Raw genomic sequence first — 20,600 nt, forward strand, 5'->3', positions numbered from 1 at the left:
ACTATATATGGTCTATAACCTATAGTTTTTTCAGTGAATTTCATAGGTTTTTTAATAGCAAATCTTTATAAAAATAATACATTTTAAATCGAATTTTATATTTTATAATTTTTTAATTTTTTTTTTATATTATTTTTGGTGCGCTCCCGGGGCGCGGACAGGTGAACGCACGGGTAAGCGCAATCTTGCGGCGCGCCCCGGGGCGCGTACTGATGCGCGTCCCGGAAGCGTTATTGCCGCGAACGAAAACAACATCGTGACGTATCGCGTAGCCGCCACGCCTTGCGTCATAAGACACGTATCGCGTAGCCGCGAGATGCGTCTTATGATGCACCGCGTAAGCGCACCCGGAAGCGCATACGATCGCGCAACGTAAGCGCCCCGATGCGCTTACGATACACGCCCGGGACGCGCCCCGGGGCGCGTAGCGTAAGCGCGTTAAACCATGTGACTTTAAAATAACACTTTTCATTGGTTCAGAACTTTTTTTTTTCCAAATTGTGTGAAACCCACCCATTTCTCTCACTATTGCTTTGTACTTGGAGAGAGCAAGAGCTGTTCTGTCTACTCTGTTTATCTCCTACTTTTCTGATCTCCAGCAATGGCTGCAAGAGAGTCATCCAGCAGTGATTCAGATGGATTTTTAGATGAGGACCCTCCTCAGCAAAAGAAAAAAACCCATATCATCTGGAAATTTTACGACATCCCTGAAGGACAGAAAAAAGTAAACGCTCCCAAAGTAACCTGCAAAATATGTGGGAGTAGTTTATCCAGAGGCAATCCTCTGAAAAAATATAGTTTCGGAAATGCTAATTTGATCAGGCATGTGAAAAGAAGACACCCTAACAACTTTGCCAGGGAGAGTGTCAGAGAGCTGGCACGGAATGTACCCACAGATGGCGGCAGCACCTCCACTGGTGGAGCAACACCTTCGGGACCACCCCGTGGAAGAATGGTCCCTAACATTCAGCCGGTGTTTGCAGGCATCAAATTTTTGTGCACGGAGTGTGACGAACTGCTCTGCTATGGGGAGCAGAGTGTTGAACTCATTGCCCTAAAGAAACAGCAACACCGCTGCTCTTCCAGTCCCTAAATTTTCAAATTTTTTTGCTCCTGTTGAGCAGTTTTGGAATCCTTGTTTTTGTTTTTCCCTTGACAAAAATCCAAAAAAAATATAAAATTGTTTTAAAAAGTCTAAAAAAAATATAAAACAACAAAAACAAAAAAAATATATAAAACAACAAAATCAAAAAAAAAGTTCTTTTCAGAACTACCTCCAATTTATAAAAAGAAGCTTTTTTTTTTTTTTTTAAAAGTGTCATTTTTTATCTCCATGGTACGCTCCCCTGCACGCTCCCCGGTGCGCGTACCCGGCGCTCCCCCCCGCGAAAATCGAATTTTTTTTTCATTTTTTTTTCACCCGCGGGAGCCTTTTACGGCCCCCACATCAAAAGCAGGGGGACAGGGGGGTGTACCCTGCCCCCTTTTGCTCATTTCCCCCCTTTGATTCTTGCCACCTCTTGTGTCTCAATCCTACCGAGACACAAGATGGCGGCCGCTGCGGACTGTTTCGAATGTTTACAGACACCCGAGAACCAATCAGCTTGCCGTGCGCAAGTCGCGTGGCGCGCCTGGAGCGCTCCCCGGTACGCGTACCGGGCGCGGCTCTAGATATATATCTTTTTTTAAACCTAATTTACTCAAAATTCACAGGACCACATATCTTGAGACCTAGCAAAGGCACATCGGGCAAACAATATCTACAATTTTGCCAAGTTTCGTGGAAATCCATTCAGCCGTTCGAGCTAAAAGTGAGGCCAACCGCCCTATGGAAAATTGCATGGCAAAAACACGTTTTGGGACCCCCCTTTTTTCTCGGCCCCCCCTTGATGACCCCCCCCCCAAATTTTCAGGGGCTGCTCAGAAACAAAATGTTCCATTTTCCTGAAAATTTCAGCCAATTCCGTCCACAAACGCCAAAGTTATTAGACATTGAATTTTCAAAAATCCCATAGAGAAAAAATCCTAACTATATATACCTACTGGCGACCGCCAGTAGGTAATATATATATATATATATATTCCAACATAACCCAGTTATTGAAGAAATAATTCACTGGTGCCGCGGCCCAATTTTTTCAACGGTATTTATTTAGGCTTTCGGGCAAACCCGACGAGTTTCGCAGTTAACCTCACTGCTTTGTCAAGGGTGATTAGTTAAAGTGCAACTCACATATTTAAAGGTGCAGGGTTCAAATTACGTCAATTTCATAAACATGGTAAAAATACTTTCGTTTTTTACTTCCATGCAATTCGACAAACTTTCAAAATCATAACAGTCTTAGAAATTAAACATAATACATTTCTGAGTTGCCCATAATAAATTGAAAACCATTAGTGTCCACAGCAATTCACAATCATCATGCCCAAGTGGGCTAATCTTATTCCATCTATTGATATCTAATTAAAGACATAATAAATAATAACACCTTGGTAACACATTTCATAATTATATCCTTTGGGCACAAAAATAGTCTTTCTGTGATCTTGCTCTAGTGAGCATATACTCCCATTTTCTTGGCAATCATCTTTGGAAGTTTCGTCTTTTGTCTGCAATGGAACAAACGAAGAACTATCTTTAAAAACTATTTGAACCCTGTAGTGCAAAAGAAATACAAAACTAGAACTTTAAAAATCTAAAAAGATATACAGTAAGAAAAGGGGGTGAGGATACAGAAAAATACTTCATCTCAGGTGTATAGAAATTTCATCATCAAAATTCAAACCATACGGGATCACGGTGTTGTATTTTATGATCACCTTAGACTCAAGCTTTCTTAATTCTAGTGTGCGGTTCCCTCCTCTCTCTCTCAAGGATATTGTATCAAGCACACAGAATTTGAGCAGGCTTTGGTTTTGGTTGTGTTTTTCAAAAAAGTGTCGAGCAACCGGGTATTGCTTATCATGTTTGGCAATGGCACGCAGATGTTCCAAGATGCGTAATTTTGCTTTTTTAATGGTGCTGCCTATATAAAATAAATCACATGGGCACCTCAAGGCATAAACTGCAAACTCTGTGTCACAGGATAAATGTTTCATTATTTTAAAGGCAGGTAAATCTCTATTCAATCTCACCGTTTTACAATTCTGACTATAACGACAAGCTTTACATTTAGAGCATGTAAAGAATCCTTGAATTGGATTCAATTTCTTGATTTCTTTAATCTCACTTGTCATTAGCACATCTTTGAGCGATTTGTTCCGTCTGAATGTTATAGACGGCTGGTCTGATAGATTTCCCTTCAGATCTTCATCAGTTTTAAGAACATCCCAAAACTTTCTTAAACTTCTACGTACCTCCCATGCCTGGTTGTGGTATGTAGTGATAAATCTCATTTTATTGTCAATGGTCTGTTCCAACTCTTTGTTAATGAGCAAATCTTCTCTTTTTATTAGGGCAACTTTATCAACTGCTGATTGAATAGTAGAAAAGCTATAGCCTCGGTCCTTGAATCTAGTTATCATTACTTGCTCTTCTTTTTCAAAATCTTCTTGTGAGCTGCAGTTGCGTTTAGCCCGCAACAGTTCCCCATAGGGGATACTGTTAATGAGATTTTTTGGATGACAACTCTGGGCTAACAGTAAACTATTGCCAGCCGTCTTTTTTCTATATAATTTACTGCAAATTGTATTATTGGCAATACTGAGTTCTAGATCAAGGAATTCAATTTTCTTCTTGCTCATTTCACAGGTAAATTGTAAATTACACTCATTCTGATTCAAATTTTTCACAAATTCTTCTGCCTGTTTTTGGTCACCATCCCAGACACAGAATATATCGTCAATGTATCTTGCCCAGAGGACGACATGATTTTGATATTGATCGATCTTCCGGGCAACCTGCCCCTCCCACCAGCCGAGGTAAAGACCTGCAAAGCTGGGGGCGAAGCAGGTTCCCATTGCCGTCCCCTGGGTCTGTTTGTACAAAACTTTATTGAAAAAGAAGAAGTTATTTTTCAGACATAGTGCAATCATTTCCAATACCATGTCTGTATGCAACAGAAATGATAGTGACCTTTCTCTTAGAAAGTATCTGCATGCGTCTACACCAGCTGCCTGAGGGATGCTGGTTTAGAGACTACACACATCCATACTCATAAGGAGATAACTTTCTTTCCATTCAATTCCATTGATTTTTTTCAGAAAATCTCCCGTATCTTTTACATACGCCGGTAGGCCCTGTACAAAAGGTTGAAGAAAATGATCCACGTACTTTGATACATTCTCCAATGCACTACCCCTTGAAGATACTATAGGTCTCCCTGGCGGTATAGTGGCATGTTTACGGATTTTAGGCAAGAGATAAAGAATTGGAATTTTTGGATCTTTACATTTCAAAAATAGGTATTCATTTTGTTCTAAAATACCGTCATCTCTCCACCCCATCAATCTTTTGAACACCTCATCAATAGTCATATCATATTCTCTTCTGGTCACCACACTTTATTTGGTACAATCTGATAGTTGTTTTAAACCTTCATCCAAATACATTTGTAAAGGCCAGACAACTACGTTTCCCCCTTTGTCTGCCTTTTTGATCACTATGTCTCTGCGGTCTTCCAATGATTTAATGGCCTCTCTCTGATTTTTAGACAGGTTTTGTTTACTCTTACATCCCTTCTTTTCAATATTCCTGAGGTCATCAATCATCCCTTTCTCAAAGCAGTTAATCGCATCATTGTTAATTTGGGGGATAAAAATAGATTTAGGCTTAAAATTGGTTCTGCCACTCATTCCAATATCAATGTCTGTGTTCACTAGATTCAAGAAAGGATCATCAATGAATTCATCTGCATTACCCAATTCATGTACCACATGTATTGTTTCTATATCCCATACATTAAGATTAGTAGGAGTTTCATTGATATTATTTGCTTGCCTGTTTTTATGATTTGCAAACCATTTTCTTAACTTCAACTTTCTAGTAAAATTAAAAAGGTCAATTCTAGTTTCTGTGTAATTGAATTTAGAGGATGGGCAAAATGACAGTCCTTTCGCTAACACATCAAGTTCATCATCAGTCAATAAATAATTAGAGAGGTTTACCACAGTCTGATTATTCATTTCTTTGCCGCTTCTCTTCCCCTGGTCACCATTCCCACTGGGGTTCCTCCTGTGCTGTTTGTGGCGTACTTCCTCCCTCTTCCTCCTCTGCCTCCTCGACCACGTCCTCTTACTGGGCTTTCGCTGTTGACTTGAAGATTTTGGGCTCTTCCTTTTGTCATTAGCGTAACTTCTTTTAAAAAACGTTCTTTTACCCCCTCTGACGTGGACGGCTCATTGGAGGCTGGATCTGTTGCATTGCCCTCTGCTGTCGAGTTACTGCTTCCTTCCAATGCCAATGCTTGTTCTGTACGTGGAGGAGATGGTCTTGCTTGTTTACTTTGTTCATGGGTATTTTTTCTCAAAAGATCAAACTTTTTACTAAATGTTAGGATCTGTCCATTTTTATAATCAGCCTCATCTCTTTCAAATTTCGATAATTTCTTTAATTTAATTTCCTCTTCTATTTTCAACAATTTTTTTGTTATTTTGGTCATTTCCACATCAAATTCATCCGCGGTATATAAACCTTTTAGCTTCTCCATTAGACCCTCGATTTCTTCATTTAATTTTTTGCATTCTTTTTCCGCATATTTTATGAGCAGTTTTAACATATTCATGGAGCATACCTCATTGTTCTGCATCCACTCCTCAATTAAATCCGGGTCTGGGTTCTGAAAGGTAGGGATTGTGTATATATATATTTATTTTACCTACTGGCAGTCGCTAGTAGGTAGTTATAGTTAGGACCTAGTTACCATAGGAAACTTTAGACCCGAACTGCTGAATGGAATTACACCAAATTTGGCAAAAAGGTAGCCCTTGTTTCAGAAAGAGCCCTTTTTGGTAAATGGTATAAATTCACTCAGTAGTTTTTTAAATATTAATGGAAAAAGAAATATATATATCTGGGCGGAGCCTAACCACACATCTCGTCGTGAGATCTCATTGGCTGTCACCACTTCATCCAAGAAGTGTTGGCAGCCATCTTGGGACCAATATAAATGATAGCACCTCATTAAAAAGCACTGCAGTTAATAGAAGATTGTAAGACTTTAGTTACATTATAAATCATTTGTTGAGGTCCCATACTCATTTTAGGAATTGTGGTGTGTTCTAAGGTGATTTTACCATGTGAAAAAGCCTTATGCTGGGATATCATGAATCATGTTTGAGAGAACACTATTTTCTCATGATTTGCCCACAGAGGTTTGGAAGGTGATCTATAAGCTAAACTGAGAGCATATTTTCTGTAAATTCGCATTATCTTTCTCAGTCATGTGAGAATGAAGTCTGACATTCTCAGGAAAACATATACATCCAACAAGGGCAGAGACTGGCAGTTGATTCCTTTGTGTTTTACTGCAGCTTCCCAGAGTGTTCTAAAGATCAACTAGAGCGCTAACAGTCCTACTTATGACAAACGTATTGCACGCCTGAAGCCATCTTGATTGGAATAAAGTGGTAACTCTTAAAATAATTAATTTAAAAAGGAACAAAATGAGGGGGTTAATTTTGCCATAGAAAGTATAATTAGTGCTGCAGAAAGAAAAATTAGGGCACATTTTGAGTGACTTCTCAAATCCTCTTCTATTTCATTAAAAAATTCTGACATGCAGACTGAAACATGCACTTTCAATACCAGCAACAGGCTTCCCTGGTGAGCAGTAGCTTTACTAAAGTTATCTAATAAGCAACTCGAGTGCTAACATTCTGAATTTATGGCAAATGTGTGACACATCTGAATGCCTTCTTGATGGAATCAAAGTAATAAACTGAAAGTATTTCCTACTGAGGAGATTGTACTAAATGATGAAATTAGGAAACTTTATAACAAATAAGTCTCCCAAGATGGCCACCAGAGACAAAAGAGCCCAAATATAGCACAAATATCACCCAGATGTAGCCCAAGTGTAGCCCAATGACAGAATGTACCAGAGTGTTCTAAAGAACAACTAGAGCGCTAACAGTCTTACTTATGACAAAAGTATGGCACACCTGAAGCCATCTTGATCGGAATAAAGTGGTAACACTTAAAACATTTAATTTGCAAAGGAACAAAATGAGGGAGTTCATTTTGCCATAGAAATTATTAGGGCTGCGGAAAGAAAATGTAGGGCACATTTTGACTTCTCAAATCCTCTTCTATTTCATTAAAAAATTCTGACATGCAGACTGAAACATGCACTTTCAATACCAGCAGCAGACTTCCCTGGTGAGCAGTAGCTTTACTACAGTGATGTAATGAGCAACTAGAGTGCTAACATTCAGAATTTATGGCAAATGTGTGACACATCTGAATGCCTTTTTGATGGAACCAAAGTAAAAAACTGAATGTATTTCCTACTGAGGAGACTTCAGTAAATGAGGAAATTAGGAAACTTTATAACAAATAAGTCTCCCAAGATGGCCACCAGAGACAAAAGAGCCCAAATGTAGCACAAATATCATCCAGATGTAGCCCACGTATAGCTCAATGACAGAATGTCCCAGAGTGTTCTTAAGAACAACTAGAGCACTTACTGTCTTACTTGTGACAAAAGTATGGCACACCTGAAGCCATCGTGATTGGAATAAACTGGTAACACTTAAAATATTTAATTTAGAAAGGAACACAATGAGGGGGTTCATTTTGCCATAGAAATTATGATTAGTGCTGAAGAAAGAAAAATTAGGTACATTTTGAGTGACTTCTCCAATCCTCTTCTATTTCATTAACAAATTCTGACATGCAGACTGAAACATGCACTTTTAATACCAGCAGAAGACTTCCATGGTGAGCAGTAGCTTTACTACAGTGATCTAATGAGCAACTAGGGTGCTAACATTCAGAATTTATGGCAAATGTGTGACATATCTGAATACCTTCTTGATGGAATCAAAGTAAAAAACTGAAAGCATTTCCTACTAAGGAGACTGCAGTAAATGAAGAAATTAGGAAACTTCATAACAAATAAATCTCCCAAGATGGCCACCAGAGACAAAAGAGCCCAAATAAAGCACAAATATCACCCAGATGTAGCCCAGATGTAGCCCAATAACAGAAGTGCGCAAAAAACTTTTTATTTTTTGTGTTTTTGAAGTTTTATATAGTGCAGACTTATCAGGTATTGGAGTGCTTTACATGAGCATTGGTTACATCACACAAGAACAAATTCATTTTGGTTGTAGACATGGGGAGATTAAGTGATTTGACCAGAATCACAGAATGTCGAGCTGATGCAGAAATTCCAACCTGGTTCCCCAGTTACAAAGTCTGCAGCTCTGGAAGTAACACCACATCCTCTCCCCTAAGAGCAACATTTAATCTAGTGGTCAACTGGATGAAAAAACATAAAGATAACAATAATTTAAAAGTGCGTTGTCACTATTTGAAAACTCAGAAAATATGTCCTCATTTTAGTTTTGAGAGCACTAACCATAATTTTGATGCAAATAAGACCCTCTCATATATGTCATTTCTAAAGGAAATGCTCTAGGTATTACAGTTTTGATTACATCAAGATGACGTCAGGCGTTCCACACTTTTGTAATAAATATAGAATGTTAGCAATCTAGTTGTTCATTAGGATACCGTTGAGAGGCAGAGGCCAGGGGACGGACTCTGAAAATTGAAGGCAGGTAGGAGGGTGCAGAGGCAACAATTTGACCACACTGGGCAGGCAGGGAGGGCAGTGGCAGCACAACAGACTATGGAGGGCAGTGGAAAGGGGGGCAGGGGCAACAAACCAACAATACAGGACTGGCAAGAGAGGCTGTGGCAATATTATGGACCATTGTGGGCAGAAGGAAGAGGCTGTGGTAGTACAACCATACATGCCTACCGACCCTATTCAGCCAGGAAAAGTCCAATGTTTGTAAGCCCAAATGGGCTTTATTTGATCTGTCTCCTGTCTACAATCTCCTCTTTTTCAATGTAAGTCAAAGGGGAAAATCAATATCCCATTTCTTTTAAAAATCTCCCTCTTACCAAGTTCAAAATGTTAGCAAGTATTGTACATTGGATCATGGAAGGCAGGAGGAATTGGGGTAGGGACTTGGACTCGGATAACAGAGGACAGGAGGGACATGGAGAGGTACGCCAAACTAACCCTACAGGGCAGGCATCAGGATTTGCAGCAGCACAATACACCACACGGGGCATGCGGGACGGGAGTGCAGCACAACAATCCATAGCAAGCAATAGGGAGGGGACAGGACCATGCACATGCACATGGACAACAGAGAACAGAGGGGAAAGAGGCAATGGTAGCTGCTGACCATAATGGACAGACAGGAGAGAAAGCTGCAGCATAACGGACCATAAAGGGCAGGAGGGACGGAATAGGGGTCTGCACATGAAAACAGAGGGGTGGGGGCAGCGCAGGAACAGCAATATGCCCATGGAGGTCAGGCAGGATGGACACTAGAAGCAAGACACACCATAGAGAGTAACAGTGAGACTATAATGGCATACACACAGACCATGGAGGGAAGGTGGGAGGGGGTCAGGGGCAGCTAGCTGCCCACACAGAGGAGGTGGGAAGGGCCGCGGCAACACAGAAGACCATGCATGGCAAGCGGGAGGGTTAGTGGCAGCACAATGGCTACGATGGGCAAGAAGGAGGGTGCAGGGGCATGCACAAAGGACCATGGAGGATAGAAGGGATGGTCAGGACCTGGGCACAGACAAGAGAGTTCAGGGGAAGGGGCCTCACAACAGAACATGCAGGGCAGGCAGGAGGAGCAGTTGCAGCACAACAGACCAGGGAGGGCAAAATGGTATGGCAGTAAAATGGACCATGGAGGACAGGAGGAAGGGGATAGGGGCATGGAATGTGGACAGGCAGGGTGGAGGTGGCAGGGACAGGTTACAGTCAACTGACAATGCTAGGCAGGTGGGAGGGGACTGGCAGCTCAACAGAACACTCAGAGTAGATAGGAGTGGCAGGTCCATGGGACATGATGGGCAAAAAAAGATGGAGCAGGGGCATGCACACAGACATCGGAGGGTAAGGGGAATGAGAACAGCGGCAGCAAGCTAAGCACAGAGGCTAAGCAAGAGGTCAATGATGAGGCATTGAATTCGGCAATGGAGGGCAGGAGGAGTGGACTGGTACATCATGCTAAATGGAGGGCAGTGGCAGCACATCAGACCATGCATGGCAGGAGGGAGGAGGCTAGTTCATGGATTCAGACAACAGAGGATAGGGAGGAGGTGGATGGGGCAGCAAGCTAACTGTTCAGAGAAGGCGGGAAGGCCAGTGGCAGAACAACGGCCACACAAGGCTGTAATAAGGGAGCAGGGGCATGGACTTGGACAATGGATGGCTAGGAGGAGGGAAGGCAGGAGCAGCAAGCTTGGGTGGGGGCAGCACAATGCCAGGCTCTGCTTCCAACCCCCACTATCCATTGTGATATGTATCTTACTTAACGTTAAAAAAAACTAGAAATTTGCTGAAACAGTATTTCACTCATACACAACCAGTGAAATTCAGCAGTTATAGTTACCTGAGCTAACTATAACTTACGTCCCCGCAATGTACTGCTAATGACCTCAGACATTAGGGGGCGGAGCTTGCTGGCACCGATGTAGGACGTGCAGGAGCTGAGCTCTGCGCTATCACCCGAAAAATCCTGTAAATTATCCTCTAACAACGGACGCCTCGAGCTGCTGGAGTGAGAATATATCTTCCGAACCCCTCCGGGACTGATTGGGAGTCCGCCCGCGGAACCCGGACGAAGCGCGGAGAGGCTGGGAAACGCGCGTACAACTGACGGACCAGGCCCAGAGCAGCGGACTCGCCTAGATAGCTGGCCGGTGTGCGTGCTCCTACGTGCGGCTGGTGTGGGAGCAGCGGACCGGGGATCACCGAAACACCCCCGAGGCGTGCACAACGGACGGTGAGGCGGTGAAACGTCCAAGTGCACGGAGGTGAGACTTAGCGATTCACGCTCCGGACTGCTGTGGAAACGTCTCTTCACCCGAGAGAGCCCCGGAGGACGAAGCGGATAAATAACCGCGCATTGCTTTCCTTTTTGGCGGTTCGGCAGCGGGCTCCCCACTGAGACTTGGACGCGGTCGGCGTGTCTTGAGCGCCAGATCGCCAGAAATGGGCTCTCCCTCTCACATCGTGGGGACGTGTAGCGAGACTCTTTTTGTGGGGGCTGCGTGGGGATCAGCTGTAACGGGTGCCCCCTCCCCTTGCAGTTTCAACAGTGCGGTGTCACGATCCCGGAGGTACCGATCTAGTGGAGGGCAAAGGCCTCGACAGGGATGGGGATGTGATGCCCAGAGTGGTGTGCAGGCAGATGCAGGCACCTCCACAGTACCCCGCCGCATGCTGTATCCCACTGGTGATATAGGGGATATCTCCCCCCCCCTCCCAGACACTGAGTGGCTGTGTGAACGGGCGGCGTGGCCAACAGACTAGCAGCTGAGGCCAGCACTTGGGCACCATATTGACGGCCTCTACCAGTGTGGCGCCGGTGTGCTCGCAGTGGAAAGAGCTGGAAGTGTGAGAAGCAGCTGAGGGGATCGGATTTGAGGACTTGTATACTTTCACCCCTTATAAGGGCTACCTGCTGAGCCTGTAACGGTGCTACTCCCTGGCGGCTCGGAGTAGGTGGCCGGACCCTTGGCCGAGTGATCAATGAGAACTGCCACTACTGGTGTGAGACAAGGGAGCGGCCCTGCTCTCTACTGCTCCGGGAGAGAAGCTATAAGTTTGCAAACACTGGGCCAGAATAGCGACAGCAACTAACTGTTGTTTTCACCCCGGCGGTGCCATCACGGAAATCTACTGCGTCGGCCCTGGCGTTCCGCAGTGGAAGGCAATCGAAGCGGAAGGCAGGCCTGTGATATTTACGCACTGGGGGCGCGGACAGGCGCTGATCGGAGTGTAACAGGCCAAGAGGGGCGCTTGACCTGGGAGTGTTGCGCGCTCTGGATGGTAGTTCCAGAACGAACTGTACTGTGAGAGCACTGCTGCGACGCGGGAGCCATCCACTGCTGCGGTAATTATCCCTGCTCAAGCAAAGGGAGGCAGGACACCAAAGACCCAAGCTACTCATTATGGGCAAGGGCGATAAGACCCAGACTAAGCTTGCTTTCGACCAACGCAGAACTAAGATACCGGAAGCCTCAGCACCCGACCCGTCGCCAAGGAGCAAAGGTCCAGAAGGCACAATATATGCGGACATTAAAGACATGCTCGTATCAATGGAGAAAGGGTTGCAAGACAGCATGGCGTCAATTGGCTCGAAAATAGACTCCCTCACCTACCGTATGGATCGCATGTCGGAGCGGGTGGATAAACACGCGGAGCGGCTCGACATGTCAGAGAGACGACTCACCGAGGTGGAAGAAGCGCAGACAGAATGGGATAAAGACCGCAAACAGTTCTCCAGACTGCTCCAGGTCATACAGGATAAGTCAGAGGACTTGGAGGCCCGCTCGAGGCGCTCGAACATCCGTATCACAGGAATTGCGGAGACGACACAAACTGGGAAGATGGAACTCTTTGTAGAAAAACTCCTGACCACTCTCCTGGGAGAGGATGTCTTCTCACCGATGTTTATCGTAGAAAGAGCGCACCGCACGCTGGGACCGCGACCGCGCCCAGGGGCGCCGCCGAGACCGATAATAGCAAAATTGCTGAACTATAGAGACCGTGATACGGCGCTGCGGGTGGCCAGAGACAAAGGGAAGCTTCAATATGAAGGCATGGAGGTTTCCTTGTACCCTGACTTTACGGCGAAAGTTCAGGAGGAGCGACGCCACTTCGCCCCATATAAGAAACAAATGGGGGACCTTGGCCTGGACTACGCAATGCTGTATCCGGCAAAATTGCGGATAAACAGACGGGGCCACTCACATTTATTCACAGACCCCAGAGAGCTTCAGAAGTCAGTGAAGGAGTGGTCCAGGGAACAGAGGACCAATCCAAGTAGCCAGACTGGAGAGCAGGAAGAGAACAGCCATCTGGACGAGCAGGAATAGACTGACTGGTGGTCTGCCGGCCTACTGACTTTCGGACCCACTGGAAGTTGAGCGGTGTCATACCGGTGGGACCTCGCCTTGCTATGACCTCTGGGAATGGTGCAGTGCTGTGGGCGAGAGAGCGTAGAGGCCTGAGATTGGACTGCGACACTGCAGCTGGGTGAGATCATTCCATTATAAATGTACCTGATGGCAGTCAAGTGACATTCATTAGACTATTTGGGGAAATGGTATTAGCATAACATTTAATGCACATAGTTATAGAACTTTGCTATGCGGGGTGTGCTGTGGGGGGGGGGGGCCAATTGGGAGATGCCTCATTTGAAACTCACTGAGCACTGGATCAGCCTAACGTTGATGGGCATTGTTGAGGGTGATAACGCGCGGGACAACTATGCAATGTACAATTCCTGAAGCACTGTTGTGTGATTCTGCTGGCAACCTCTGCCCTTGCGCTTATAGCTCTAACTGCCCCTGAGAGGGCAATTTTTGGGGATGATCAGGAAGGTTCTAACAGTTGGAGGAGGGCGGGAGGGATCGGGAACTGCCAGGCCAGGTTGGGGGTGGTCGGCTGTGGGTGGGGGGTAGAGGGACTGGGGATCTGTCTGGCCAGGATGGGGGTGGTCGGCTGTGGGTGGGGGCCAGCGAAGTTGGGGAGATGTTTTGGTTTTGGAATGGGGGTACTGAAAGTTACGCCAAGTATTATGTTGCCCGATGTTTCTTGTCGAAGACTTGCCACTATAGGAACGCCAAGCAATGTGTTGCCCGTTTTTACCTGTTACAGACTGATGATGACAATTATGGCTCTGCCGCGGATAGTGCGCAGAGCTGGGAGAACTCAGTTTGATGACTATCACATCTCACTGTGGGGATGCCTGATACAACCACACTGACTTCAGAAGGTGACTCTGACTCGCTGAGAGCATTAACATGGAATGTGAGAGGACTCAATGACTATCGTAAGCTTAGAAAGGTTCTAAATTATCTATACAGGCACCACATTGACCTCGCCCTTCTTCAGGAATCCCACATCCCACTCAATAGCTATCAGCTAAGGGGTTGGGTGGCAATAGTGTTGCAGCGGGGTTCACTACACACTCAAGAGGGGTAATCACTTGGGTCAATCCTAGATCTAAGCTAAAATTAACCTTGATTGAAGCAGACTCGGAAGGCCGCTACATAATAGCCAGGTGTATTGGCAAAGGGCACGACCTTATAGTAGTCAATGTCTATGCCCCAACTACGACAACCCTGAGTTCTACGATGCTTTAACGACGCATTGCAGAACCCATGTTTCCTCAAGAATGCTCTGGGGGGGCGATTTCAATTTCGTATTTCATCCAGACCTGGATGGATCGTCAGGTCGGCCCGCCGACCGGCTGCTGCGGCGCAATTAATGCAGGCGGAACTGGTTAAACTAGACCTTGTCGACATCTGGAGATACAATCACCCTGCAAAAGGCGGATATACACACTACTCAGCCTTCCACGATGTTCACACGAGAATTGACTACTGGCTAGCGTCCCAGACAATGCTGAATAGTATTAAGGGGTGCGCGACATTACCGCGTACACTCTCGGACCACTCCCCCCTGCTTCTTGTACTTGCGGCGCCGGTGAGAAGAGTTCCCCCCTTTACATGGCGATTTCCCCTTTATTCCCTATTGGATGATGCATTTAGGGGAGAATTGGCAGAGGACATAGATAGCTTCTTTGAGATAAACCTGGGGTCTGTTGACAGCTTCCAGACAGTATGGGACACTTTTAAGGTGTACACCAGAGGGGTGGCAATGGCCAAACACTCAAGTGTACTTAAGTCCATACGGCAAAGACTGAAACACCTTGAGACTCAACTATCGGACCTTGAGGGGTGTCAGCGGTGTGACCCCGATGCCAATGTGGCAGCGCAAATCCAAACACTGCTAGCTGAATATAACGAGGAGGCAGATAGGGAAGTGCAGCACATGGGCAAGTATGCCATGGCACGAACATATGGGGAGGGGGAGAGGCCTAGCTCGCTGCTGGCACGATTGATGCGAAATGATAGGAGCCCCTTAGTGATTGACGAACTAGTCTCGGCCACAGGGGTTGTGATATCGGATGAGGCGGAGATTCTCAGAGAGTTTACAGACTACTATACCGATCTCTACAGGTCCAGGTCTTCGCAGGTGGAGGAGGAAATAGACGATTACCTTGGCTACATTAAAATGCCTTTCTTATCTAATTCCAACGGGAGTTCCTGATGACGCCCATACAAAAGGAGGAGATCCTGGAGGCCCTAGAAGGGATGAGATCAGGCAGTGCCCCAGGGGCGGATGGGCTGACGGTGGGCTTTTATAAGGCTTTTAACCCCTTCAGCGCTAATGACAAGGGTAACTCGTCATGGACTTTCCATTGATTTCAATGGAAAGTCAATGGAGCTCATCGAACACCCTTAGCAGCCAAGTGGTTAAAGACAAACTGGTCCCTCATCTGATGACTCTCTTTGATGACATTTGTGAGGAGGGCAGCATGCCTGTATCCATGAGGGAGGCCCTGCTTGTAACTATCTTAAAACCTGGGAAACCCCCTAATGCCACCGGGCCCCCGGCATGCCGGCTGAATGGCTGTGTTAGATGTGCCTATGTATGCGACCAAATTGCCTATAATTTGCTGCCGGCCCCAGGGTTGTAGGCTGCGCGCTGTGTTAAGTGTTTTATACGAAAATAAAGGTTTTCAAAAGTCAAAAATAAAAAATGACCTCAGACATTACATCATTCATGACATGATCAGTCACATCACTCATGACATCACTCATGACATCTCAAATGAGCTGTGAATGGAATGGAACTATAATCACTAGAACTTTATTTAAGGAAAGTGTGTGTATATTAACACCCCTTTTTTTCTTTTCTTTTGTGTAAGAACCATTATAATACGCAACGTGCCCAGATAAATATGGCCGATAGCCTTTCACTTTAAAGTAATGAGTAGTCCTTTGTTTATGTTGATTTTTGCAATCCTAAGTATGTTTATTATGAATAAGTCACGTTGATGAACATACAGGTATATTGGTCACGGGGCAAGATATGCTGAAATGACATTGTGTCCATATTATCACTTGTTTTCTTTTCTTTATTGTATCAATTCCTGAATTTTCACATTGTGACCAGGCCAATATGGCCACCAGCTTTTTGTATTAAAGTAATATGTAGTCCTTTGTTAATGTTGGCAACTGGAGGCATTCGTAAATTTAAATAAGGATGCTACGACGTCTTGTATCGTTATCAAGATTCGGACGATCCGAAATGCGTGGATCACTTCCTTTGCAGATTAAATACTTCCAAACTACAACCTGAGTGCTGATTCCTTGCTTGTAAGAGTGAGAGGAGATTAAAAACATATATATAAAATTCACTGAAAAAACCACAAGTTTCAGGGACATTATAGTTAGAAATTAGCATTTAAAAAACCTCAGAAATTCACTGAAAAAAACACAGGTTTCATGGACGTCATAGTTAGTTGGACATTTCACTCGTACAAAACAAGAGAAATTCGGCCGTTATAGTTAGATGTGCTAACTATAAAAGGCGCCCCCGCAATGCACTGCTGATGATGTCAGTGACATCTCAAATGACATCACTGATGACATCATCCACATGATCATCTGATGCCCCTCCTCACACCCTAAAATACAGACTACCGTTCTCGAAACCATAGACACACCAATACTAGTTCAGCTACAATATTCTGTGCACTGTGCATGCAGACCTCTAATCAGCTATATAGCATTGATTCAGTCTTTTAAATACTCAGTTAGTACCTGGGCAGTCTAGGAATCCTTCTGTCTGTCCCATGCACTTGTCCATTCACCCATCCAGCACTATGTACGTATCCTATCTCTCTGCCAATACTTAAGCACTTATAAACTTGGAATGCACTCTCTTTGCAGCACTGAAATCACTCCAGTTATTAGTCATATACTTAAGGAATGGCCTAGCCACTAACCCAAGTACAGGTACAATGTTTTGTACACTAGGCATGCAGCTCTCTAACAAGCTACATACTATTAATACGCTCTTCTAAATACCCAGTTAATACCTATGCAGTGTTGGAATCCTTCTGTCTGTGCCATGTATTTCTTCAATCACCAATCTAGCACTATCTACGCATCCTATCACTCCGCCAATACCTAAGCACTTATAAATTCAACATGTACTCTCTTTGCAGCACTGAAATTATTCTAGTTACTAGTCATGTACCTAAGTAATGGCCTAGCCAGTAGAACTAGTACAGCTACAATATTCTGTGCACTATGCATGCAGACCTCTAATCAGCTACATAGCAATGATACAGTCTTTTAAATACTCAGTTACTACCTATGCAGTCTAGGAATCCTTCTGTCTGTCCCATGCACTTCTCCATTCACCATCCAGCACTATCTACCTATCCTATCACTCTGCCAATACCTAAGCACTAATACATTTAGCATGCACTCTCTTTGCAGCACTGAAATTACTCCAGTTATTAGTCATATACTTAAGGAATGGCCTAGACACTAGCACAAGTGCAGGCACAATATTTTGTACACTATGCATGCAGACCTCTAACCAGCTACATACTTTTGATTCACTCTTCTAAATACCTAGTTAGTACCTAAACAGTCTAGGAATCCTTCTGTCTGTCCCATGCACTTCTCCATTCACCCATCCAGCACTATCTATGTATCCTATCACTCCACCAATACTTAAGCACTTATAAATTCAACACGCACTTTCTTTGCAACACTGAAATTACTCCAGTTATTAGTCGTATACTTGAGGAATGGCGTAGTCACTAACACAAGTGCAGGTACAATATTTTGTACACTATGCATGCACACCTCTAACCAGCTACAAACTATTGAAACGCTCTTCTAAATACCCAGTTAGTACCTATGCAGTGTAGGAATTCTCCTGTCTGTCCCATGCATTTCTCCAATCACCCATCCAGCACTATCTACTTATCCTATTACTTCACCAATACCTAAGCACTTATAAATTCACTATACACTCTGTTTGTAATACTGTGATTATTCTAGTTACTAGTCATGAACTTATGGAATTGCCTAGCTACTAACACAAGTACAGCTATAATATTTTGTGAACTATCCAAGCAGACCTCTAACTAGCTACATACTATTGATACACTCTTCTAAATGCCCAGTGTAGGAATCGTCCAGTCTGTCCCATGCACTTCTTTAATCACTTATCTACCAATATCTACTTATCCTAACACTCCAACCAATACGTGAAAACTTATACATTGAGTGTACACTCAGTTTGCTGCACTGTCATCATTCCAGTTACTAGTGGTATTCTTATAAAATGACCTAGGCACCAACACAAGTACACACAAAATATTCTGTGCATAATCCCTACAAATCTCTAAGCAGATACATACTATTGGTCCACTCCATTAAATACTGAAGTAGTACCCATGCAGCGTAGGATACCTCCTGTCAGTCTCATGCAATTCTTCAATCACCCATCCAGCACTATGTTCTTATTGTATCAGTCTGCCTATACCTAAGCACTTATGAGGCAGATTTACAAGCACCCTGCGCCACCAGTACGTCACTTTTTGTAAAGTAGTGATGGCGCCAGGCGCTCCTACATATTTACAAGGAGAGGAAAAGCCACCCTGCATGTTCTTTCCTCTCCTTGTAAATACGACCCCTTCATACACAGAACTTTGCGTTGAAGGGGCGTTCCCTAGGTGTTGCTGTGGGTGTTCCCACAGCAACACCCATAGAACAAGACACATCTCCAGATTTATGAGAAATCGTAAATCTGGAGATGAATGTGAATGCCGCGCCATCCTAGAGTTGGTGTAGCAAGGTGCAAAAGAGGAGAATTATTTTCATTTCTCCTCATTTTTTCCTCTTTCAATGCATGCTGCATTCCACAGCATACATTGAAAGAGGAAAATGCCTTTACTCATTGCTTTTGTGCAGGAAGGTGTCCCTTCCTGCACAAAAACAATCTTTGCACAACACAGACATCCTTGCACCAAGGTGCAAGGGTGCCTGTGTCACCGCATGGCTGCAGTTTGCGTAGCAGTGCAGAGGGAAGCACAGAGTTGCAACATATTCATGTACATATGTCACATCCCTGTGCTTCGGAAGTGACACAGTGCAGTGCAGCTAAAGAGCTTGCAGTGTCACGCTGCAGTACTTCCTCATAACTTTCACCTATAAATTCAACATACACTACTAATGCATTCTTTCAGTCAATCATGCTGTATACATATATTCAACCAAACTTTCACACATTACCTTGCAATTGTAGTTCTTTCTTTAACCAGATAAGGTAGTTCTGATAACTTTTTTTACCCTCTTTTTTATTTTGTATTTTTGTATTTATTTTTTTGAACAATTTTGTATATTTTTGGGTGTTTTTTTTTCAAAAAATTAACAAAAAAAAGAACGTATACAGCAGTAAATTTTGGAATTAGTTATCATTCCAAAAACAAGAAATCAAAAAAATTACTGATGGTTGCATTGCGCAGCACAAACTGCACCCACCGTCTGCTCACTGAAGCATATACGTTTCTTAAGCTTCACGCAGTGTTGGTGGAGAAAGGCGAATTCTGGCCTAATGTCCATTGTAGGTGTTCCTGAGGACGCTCCAGACGTACTTGCCACAGCAGGTGAGGGGTTCAAAACAGCTCGCCTCATTTCCTCCCGAAAAAAAGATTGAGAGGATGTGTGGTCCGGAGATGCTTGTACATAGAAGCAGTGTCACAAGAGTATTTTTTTTCACTGCCTCTTGACAGGACTCGGTCACAAATTGTGCATGTCACCTTTCAAGCATTTACTTTTTTCCCTCCAGGTGGAAATGTGAAGAATTTCCACACGACAGATTCCAGCCTCTGTGGACGTGGTGTCTCCTGCAAGAATTCTTCTTCAGAAGATACTTCCTCCTGCTGCTGCTGCTGTCCAGATGCCATTTTGTTTGATATTTTTTGAAAAACAACAAAAAACAAGCAAAAAGGGTTCTTGTAGGAAAAGAGATGTCTCTCTAAAGATGCTCCAACAAGAATGATTAAAATGGGTGGGGTCCTTTAATAGTTACAGTGGGAAATGTTATGAACCAATGAAATCTTTTGTTTTTTAGGTCACATGGAATACACGCACTCTGCACTCACGAAGCACGCACCCGACGGGACTTCGCGAATATATTTAAAAATAATATGTTTATTATAAGTACAAATATATTATTTTTATGAATATCTTAGATAATCTCTTGCCCTAATATGTATATTAAAGACACATACATATCATTTTAGAACATCATTTTTTTTTTGCGGGAGTCGAGCACCCAGCGGGCCCCAGGACGTATATGATGTCACGCGGGACCCGCCACCGCACAAGCGCCGCGTACAGTAATGCGCATGTGTCACGAATGCAAAGGAGCAGGAGTCGCGGACTGGTCGCATTCCAATCGCGCACATCACTTAATATTAAATGTATATGATGTAGCTGAAAAACACACAGC

General features: G+C 44.0%; 1 protein-coding gene across 3 annotated transcripts in view; it reads right to left on the reverse strand.

Moving 5' to 3' along the window:
- MAPT (microtubule associated protein tau) overlaps nucleotides 1-20,600 on the reverse strand; it is a 1,132,093-nt gene that overhangs the window by 1,023,387 nt on the left and 88,106 nt on the right. Inside the window, exon 1 of one of the 3 annotated variants that reach the window (XM_078645041.1) lies at nucleotides 5,107-5,381. The exons of the other annotated variants lie outside the window; for them this stretch is intronic. The gene's annotated coding sequence lies outside the window, so the exon portion shown is untranslated. Of the gene's footprint in view, nucleotides 1-5,106; nucleotides 5,382-20,600 lie in introns of those variants that run through there. 3 annotated transcript variants of the gene reach the window in all.

The sequence above is a fragment of the Lissotriton helveticus genome, chromosome 5_1, assembly GCF_964261635.1.
Source record: "Lissotriton helveticus chromosome 5_1, aLisHel1.1, whole genome shotgun sequence".
Taxonomy (NCBI): domain Eukaryota; kingdom Metazoa; phylum Chordata; class Amphibia; order Caudata; family Salamandridae; genus Lissotriton; species Lissotriton helveticus.